This window comes from Mus musculus, chromosome 17 (assembly GCF_000001635.26).
Source record: "Mus musculus strain C57BL/6J chromosome 17, GRCm38.p6 C57BL/6J".
Classification (NCBI taxonomy): domain Eukaryota; kingdom Metazoa; phylum Chordata; class Mammalia; order Rodentia; family Muridae; genus Mus; species Mus musculus.
The window spans coordinates 20,427,279-20,434,570 of record NC_000083.6 but is presented as its reverse complement, the minus strand read 5'-3'; the positions used below and the strand labels follow the sequence as shown (position 1 = coordinate 20,434,570).

The following is a 7,292-nucleotide window of genomic DNA, read 5'->3' as shown; positions in this document are numbered from 1 at the left end:
TCATTTACATTTCCAATGCTATCGCGAAAGTCCCCTATACCCTCCCCTATCCTGTTCCCCAACTCACCCACTCCTGCTTCCTGGCCCTGGCATTCCCCTGTACCGGAGCATATAATCTTCACAAGATCAAGGGCCTCTCCTCCCAAGGCATACAATTGTCTTTTCCAGAGTTATATGGCAGTATTTTTCATCATGACTTTTCTGAAAATATGTAATAGGATTTTTTAACACTAATATGTACACTTACAGATGAGAATTCTCAGTTCACATTATCAATGATGTCATAATGAATTGAAGATATGTTCTTGTAAATTTTCCCACACTAGCTTTTCATTCTGGATGCCAAGAAATCCCTTACACTGACACCCTGACCCTCAAAATGCACTGAATTTTCCAACTCACAGAAATGACAACTGATATATTTTAAAAGAAACTGTATTAAATGGCAAATTGGATTTAGGAAATGTCACAGAAGGTAATGGGAAATCTGGAAACCTGAGCAATTTCTATATTATTTCACTGTTTTGTCCGTTACCATAATGAGATCTTATTAGCTTAACTCACGATAAATTTCTCAAAATAAATCAGCCACATAATGGACATTTTTGTTATAACCAGATCTAGGGAACCCACAGGCCAGCAGGGACTACCAGGAATCTGACACTCACACAAAAGCAAAGAGTCTTTCTTTAAGCTAGAGCTTGAACCTCTCCAACCTGTCCAACACATGGTTGGGTGTGCAAGGTACAGGGTAAATACAATCATGTATATTTATTACAGTTTCTGCTGGGTAAGGTGCTTTTCAACTTGGCAGTTATATGATGGGTAGACATGTCCAAAATTATAGCTTGCATAGAACACTGTCTAGTGACATTTTTAAACATACTACATACAATTGTGATAAACCTGAGTCAGCATCTAGGATACAGGATAGGAGACTTCCTGGTACCAAGGGTGGAGTGATTGATGTTGAAGAGGTTTTTGCTGTTTCTAGTGGGGTATCATGGTTTCCTGAGTAGGTTGTGGTTTTTCCAGTTACAAAGTTCAAATAAAGAACAGTCTGGACACAAGATAGTGTCTGAACACAAAATGGAGTTTATTTAGACTGGGTCCTTCAGCTTTAATATTAAAAGAATTTTTCAATGAAAAGTTGTATGCCAATAATTCTGTTTGTAGGGAGAGTGGGCTGAAATATGTTAATGTGCACAATTTTCCTCTTGGGAAATTTTCAGGCAATCATAGTCAATGTGAGTGACTCTTATTTGAGGGATCTGAAAGTCAAGGAAATTACCTGCTATGTGCCCCTCTGCTGTGTTCTGAAAATTGTAGTAAATATTATTTTTCCCAAGTATATACATATCACAATTCAATAGCAATACTATTACACACAAAATTGATCGTAAGATATGTTCTCATAAGCACGATGATAAATTCACAAAATGATTGTATGCAGAATTAATGGTGGATCCTTAAATCTTGTTTTATTTTTCATCACCTCATGCAGTGACACTATGAGTATCTTAGTTCAGCCACATGTAGCAGGTTCATCTATAGCACATGGATCAAAGGCACTCATCGTATCCTGGCACTGGAATTCATTTCTAATGTTTTTATATTCTGTCTGGCATATTTAATGGTTATAGTTCTCTTGAATATAATTCCAGTTCATAGCTGCTGAACATAAACAACATTGCTTCTCTGGGTTTACCTACTTTGGATCCCTATATCTTGCATCAGGACCCCATTGTATTCATACACTATATTGATTATTTAAGCAATAAAAACACTATAATCATGTCATACTCATGTAAATTGTGTATTTGCATAATATCTATGTATTTTGTCTTCTAACAGATCTCTACATGGAAACCACTGGGCTGTTTAAGGTAAACAGTTATGGGTATTTCAATTTTCATTGTGTTGGAATTTCTCCTTATAGGAGCACAGCAGAAGTGTGTGAAGCAGATTATTTTGTACTAGATGCAGAGAGATATGTTGTCATAAGATGTAGTATTTTCCTTTGAGGCAAATTTAAAGGATTAGAACTCAGCTATTTAATCTAAGCTTCAAGATGGCACATGTTGAAGTAGGATCTACATTGACAATATTTTCCTGAATCAAATACACTGAAGAATAAATGGTGGGTGTTATTTTCATTATTTCCTCATCCAAATATCTGTATAACACAAAGATTTTGTCCTGTAGTATATTGTTTTGTTTGTAATATTTGCCTGGATACAATTCTTAGATTTTAAGGTGTGTATTAATTTGCAGTTGAAGTATAGTAACTTTTTGTTACACAAAGAAATTAAGATGAATTATGTATAAAATTGTTATGTAAATATCTTGATAATAAATAAAAGTTGGTGGAGAGGTACTAGTTCTGACAGCATATTCATGCTTTCTGTAGTTTTCTGAATAATAAAGATTTGTGCACCACAGCACTGGGAACTTGACAATAGAGACAGACAGAGAGAGAGAGAAAGAGAGAGAGAGAGAGAGAGAGAGAGAGAGAGAGAGAGAGAGAGAGAGAGAGAGAGAAGATAGAATGAAACTTCAGATTCAAAAGAAACTACCAATATACCTCCTAGTAAAATTACAGAAACATTTTCAGTGGGCCGTATTCTATCATTAGAAAAGTGAGTTGCACATGTGTGAGAAAATTCACTTCAGTTCTTGCCTTATAATAACATTGGCTTCAACTACTTCTTCAGATTCCAAGAGCTGCTTTGAGTCTTCTGAATAATAAAGATTTGTGCACCACAGCACTGGGAACTTGACAATAGAGACAGACAGAGAGAGAGAGAAAGAGAGAGAGAGAGAGAGAGAGAGAGAGAGAGAGAGTCCTTCTGTATCATAGTTGTCCTTTTTATTGTCTATAAAAGAAAGATCACTACCTGTAGTGACTCACTATAAAGTTTAGAACATAAATGGTGATGTTTGCAAAACTTTTTATGTAAATCTTATTATTGAACCAGTTATTCTTACTGGTATGCCAGGAAGGCATGAATATGCATAAGCATGACTAATGGAATTATAATTTATATATACAGTCTCTTAATGTCAGATGGACAGGTTGTCACCATGCCTTTTGGGGATCAAATGAAAACATGGACTTCTTTTTCTGATGAGTATCAATCTATCATTTTGTTCTATTATACTCCAAAACGGATTTTACTCACTATATTCCTGTTGTTTATATGGTTTGTATTGGATAGAAAAGTCAAGCTTGCTGGGCGTGGTGGTACATGCCTTTAAAAATAAAAAAAGAAAGAAAAGAAGAGTCAAGCTTGCAGCCAAGATAAATTAAAACAATTGGAGGAAGGGATCTTGTGCACACCTACACAGTTGAGGTAATAGAATACAGAAACACCTACAGAGTGTTTTCAGGTGTTACTACCCATATTCTACCTACTAGAATCCTCTGGTGACCCACTACTTCTAGTTATGTCTTACCACTAATTTTTCAAAAAGATTCCAAAAAAAAAAATAATTGATATAAACTCTATAACATGAGTTCAAAACATGAGTCTGAGAAGGGAATATTTAATTCTTAAACTATATCAGTTAAGTATAGAGCTTGTGAAGAGATGACAATATTTAGGATAACACTACATTGAAGCAAGATGTGTAAGGCAGTGTGCATAAGTGAAGGAGAAAAAGGCAGAAAAAATTTCAAGACCTATTGAGAAATGGGTTAGAAGTCAGCACTCCAGGTTAACCTGCAGTTATTAAAGTCATGAGATGTGGAGAGCCATGAGCAATCGCCATCATGAGCCTCCGCTGTGCCTAACTGGTAAACAAGTAATGTGCGCAGGTGCAAGAGTAAATTCGTGCCAAGTCACTGCCCATCCCGGGGCGTAGTAGTGGGGTGATGAGTGAGCAGCTAATCAGGAGCTGACATGTCACATGGAGGGGTATATAAGCAGCATCATTTTCCTTGTTCGGCGTTGTTCTTCTTTCACCTATGCAATCAATGCTCTCCCAATAAACGTGTGCAGAAGGATCCTGTTGCAGCGTCGTTCTTCCTGGCCAGTTGAGCGCGTGCAAGAGATGACAATATTTAGGATAACACTACAATGAAGCAAGATGTGTAAGGCAGTGTGCATAAGTGAAGGAGAAAAAGGCAGAAAAAATTTCAAGACCTACTGAGAAATGGGTTAGAAGTCAGCACTCCAGGTTAACCTGCAGTTATTAAAGTCATGAGAAACTGAAACGCCTTAACTTTGTGTACTGTCGGATTATACACTGTTGGGAGAAACATACTGTTGGGAAGGGCTAAAATATTTCAATGGAGAGCATACATAGTACAAGAAGAAAGCAACTAAAATAATAATGGATGGGTCTGCCTGATATGCTGAACAAAGATTCACATTAGGAAGATGACAGGTTGAAGTATATATCATAAAGTAGAAGGCCTATCTGGATGTCAGGCAGGGATGATTGAGTGTGTTTAGGATTCTAAATATCACATGGGTTGAGAAATAAAATATTGCATGGTTTGTTTTGTTAGAATGTCTGCCAGAGCACCATGAGCTACTGTCTAGCTCTACTTGATAAAGCCATCAAAAAGGACTTTTGAAGTTCAATCATGCAGCCGATTCTAAATTTCTAAACTTGCCTCTCAATTGTCAATGATAGATTACTGAGTCTTGAGAGGTCTGGTGTTTTACTAGATTTCTTCTTGTTGAGGTTGTAACAATAATAGCTTAGTTTGGTGCTGGAAACAGACTAGAGAATAGAATGTCATACAATAGAATAACTGATTAATACGTCAATTTGTGGCCCAGGATTGTTTACAACTCTTTTACTATCACTTGGCCAGTGATACTGTTACATGCAGAGGTAAGTAGAAGTCACATAACCATAGCACTGTGAATTCCTCTTTACCTGACAACTTTTACACCATTATATCATCAGCTCTATAAGACTAAGTACATAGGATATTCACAATTCTTTGAAAGGAGAATAAATACTCATTTACTCTGTATGCATGCCTGAAAGAAACTCCTAAATTGTGAAATCTGGAAATGTTTTTGTAAAACCAGATCTGCAGTTAAACCAAGTGGCTTTCAGTATTTCTTTTTCTTTTCTTTTCTTTCTTTCTTTCTTTCTTTCTTTCTTTCTTTCTTTCTTTCTTTTTTTTTTTAAGAAAATCACATTTAAAACCATGGTTCACTCAAGGTAATGTCAGATCTCTGAAAAATATTGATCTACATATGTTGCTATTCTTTTTGACATCAGAGAAATTAGGTAATTCTGTGACTACCTATGCATTCACACTATCTGACCAAAAGTTATCATGATAGAAATAGAGTTCTTTACTCTGGATCCATATAAGGTAGTGGTAAACTAAAAAGCAGCTTCTAAAATTTCAGGTCTCTGCTGTGGCTATATCTTTCCAGAAGGAACATTCATATTGGATAAGACTACTCTCTGTTTATGACATTTTACCCCAGACATCACAAGTCTACATGCCACTTGATCGTTTTTGAATTGGATTAAAATTATATTCAAGAAATCTTTGTAATCAGATAAGGATAGATATATTTTTATTTTACTTCATCTGTGACTTGTCTTTTCCTTTGTGTAAATTTGTATTTCATTGTACACAGGGTTTTATCTTGAGTCCAACTTACTGGTTTTCTATAATAACTTGTAGAGAAAGGTGGAGTTTGAAAACTTCAGTGTACAAAAATAAGACAAGCTATGAACATGCCAGTGAACTCTGGGGGAGTCTATGAATGTGAGATTAAATCAACTGAGACCTACTCCTTTAATCCTCTCTATGTGTCAGATACTTCTAATAGATATGCATGTAAATAGCCTCTCTCTCTCTCTCTCTCTATATATATATATATATATATATATATATATATATATATATACACACACACACACACACACACGCACACACATGCATACACACACATAACACTCTTATCTATCTATCTATCTATCTATCTATCTATCTATCTATCTATCTATCTATCTATCCATCCAGTGTTATCTCCTTCCACCCTAGCTAGGCTGGCCTCAGACCATCTGCCTCTGAGGCAGAGTCACCTGCTGTGATGCTTCTCATCACTCTCCTTTGATGTGCCACTACCTGCTACCTGCTACCTGCTCCAAGATTTTCTGGAGTTAGCACCGAACTGTGATCTTCGGAGTTCCTACTAAAAAGCTGATCTGACAACTTCAAAGGAACTTTGCATGACTGGGAATGGGTCTCCCCTCTTCTTTATAAAGCGTGTTCCCAGACATTAAAGTTGAGTCTTGATCAGAATACTGTCTTGACTCCATTTCTCTCTTTACCCGCCTAGATCCCCTCTTTTCTTTCAGTTCCAAGATGCATCCCAGGCTCGAACCCAGATATGAGAGCCGCAGGCTGGCCCCAACAATCCATGCCCCACACTCCCTTCTCAGCTCTTCTGAGACATTGAGCAGGTTCTGCAGTGTCCAAGAACTAGAACCTGTCATCCCTAGCCTCCGTGGGACCGGGGATCCAGACCCTATTCTGGCAGGTCCTCAGGAACCTCAGAATGTGTTCCCCACCCCTGGGTAGGGGTCCTGAAGCTTCACACAGCCCAATGCCTGACCGACAGCAGCATGGGATGCTCAGTAAAGCTTCCAGCATCCTGCTTAGCCCAGGGGCCTGAGCCCTGGGCCGGACACTGAGCCCTATTTTTAACCTGCAATTCTGTATGAAGTTTTAAGAAATTTGGTGAGCAATATTTTGCAGCATAACATGCTTTAAATTCTAATATGTAGCTATGGTTACCTACCCTTAATAGTGAATATATTTTATAAGAGCCATATCCACCGTATTATATAACATATAAAATTTTAAGGCTTTTGTATGACATGAGGACTGCATGAATTTCTGGTTGAAAATGATTTTTAAATCTTTTTTTCCACTATGACTTGTTCAATCTGAATGGTAGAGTTCATTAATGATACCCTTTGAATTTCCTAGTCATTGCTTCTCTCAGTGGGGAAAAAATGCCCTTATTTTTAATGATAACTTTTCTAAGAAGTATATAGAAACCTCTCACCATTATATGTTCATTTATAAATTTCAACAATTTAAACGAAAGTTATTGATGATGATGATGAAAACTATTTGTTTTGAAACAGAGTCTTGATGTGGTGCATTCATGGCTTTATTAATTTGAGCTCATATTGTCCTTTCTCATACATGTCTCAACATGGAAATCTTCAAAAAATACTTTGATTCATACATAGGATTGTTGCTATAATAAAAAGGAAAAAAAAAACTACCAAATTAACAA

General features: G+C 36.7%; 1 pseudogene; it reads left to right on the top strand.

Annotated features, from left to right (window-relative positions):
- On the top strand, positions 1,155–1,851 carry Vmn1r-ps143 (vomeronasal 1 receptor, pseudogene 143; annotated as a pseudogene).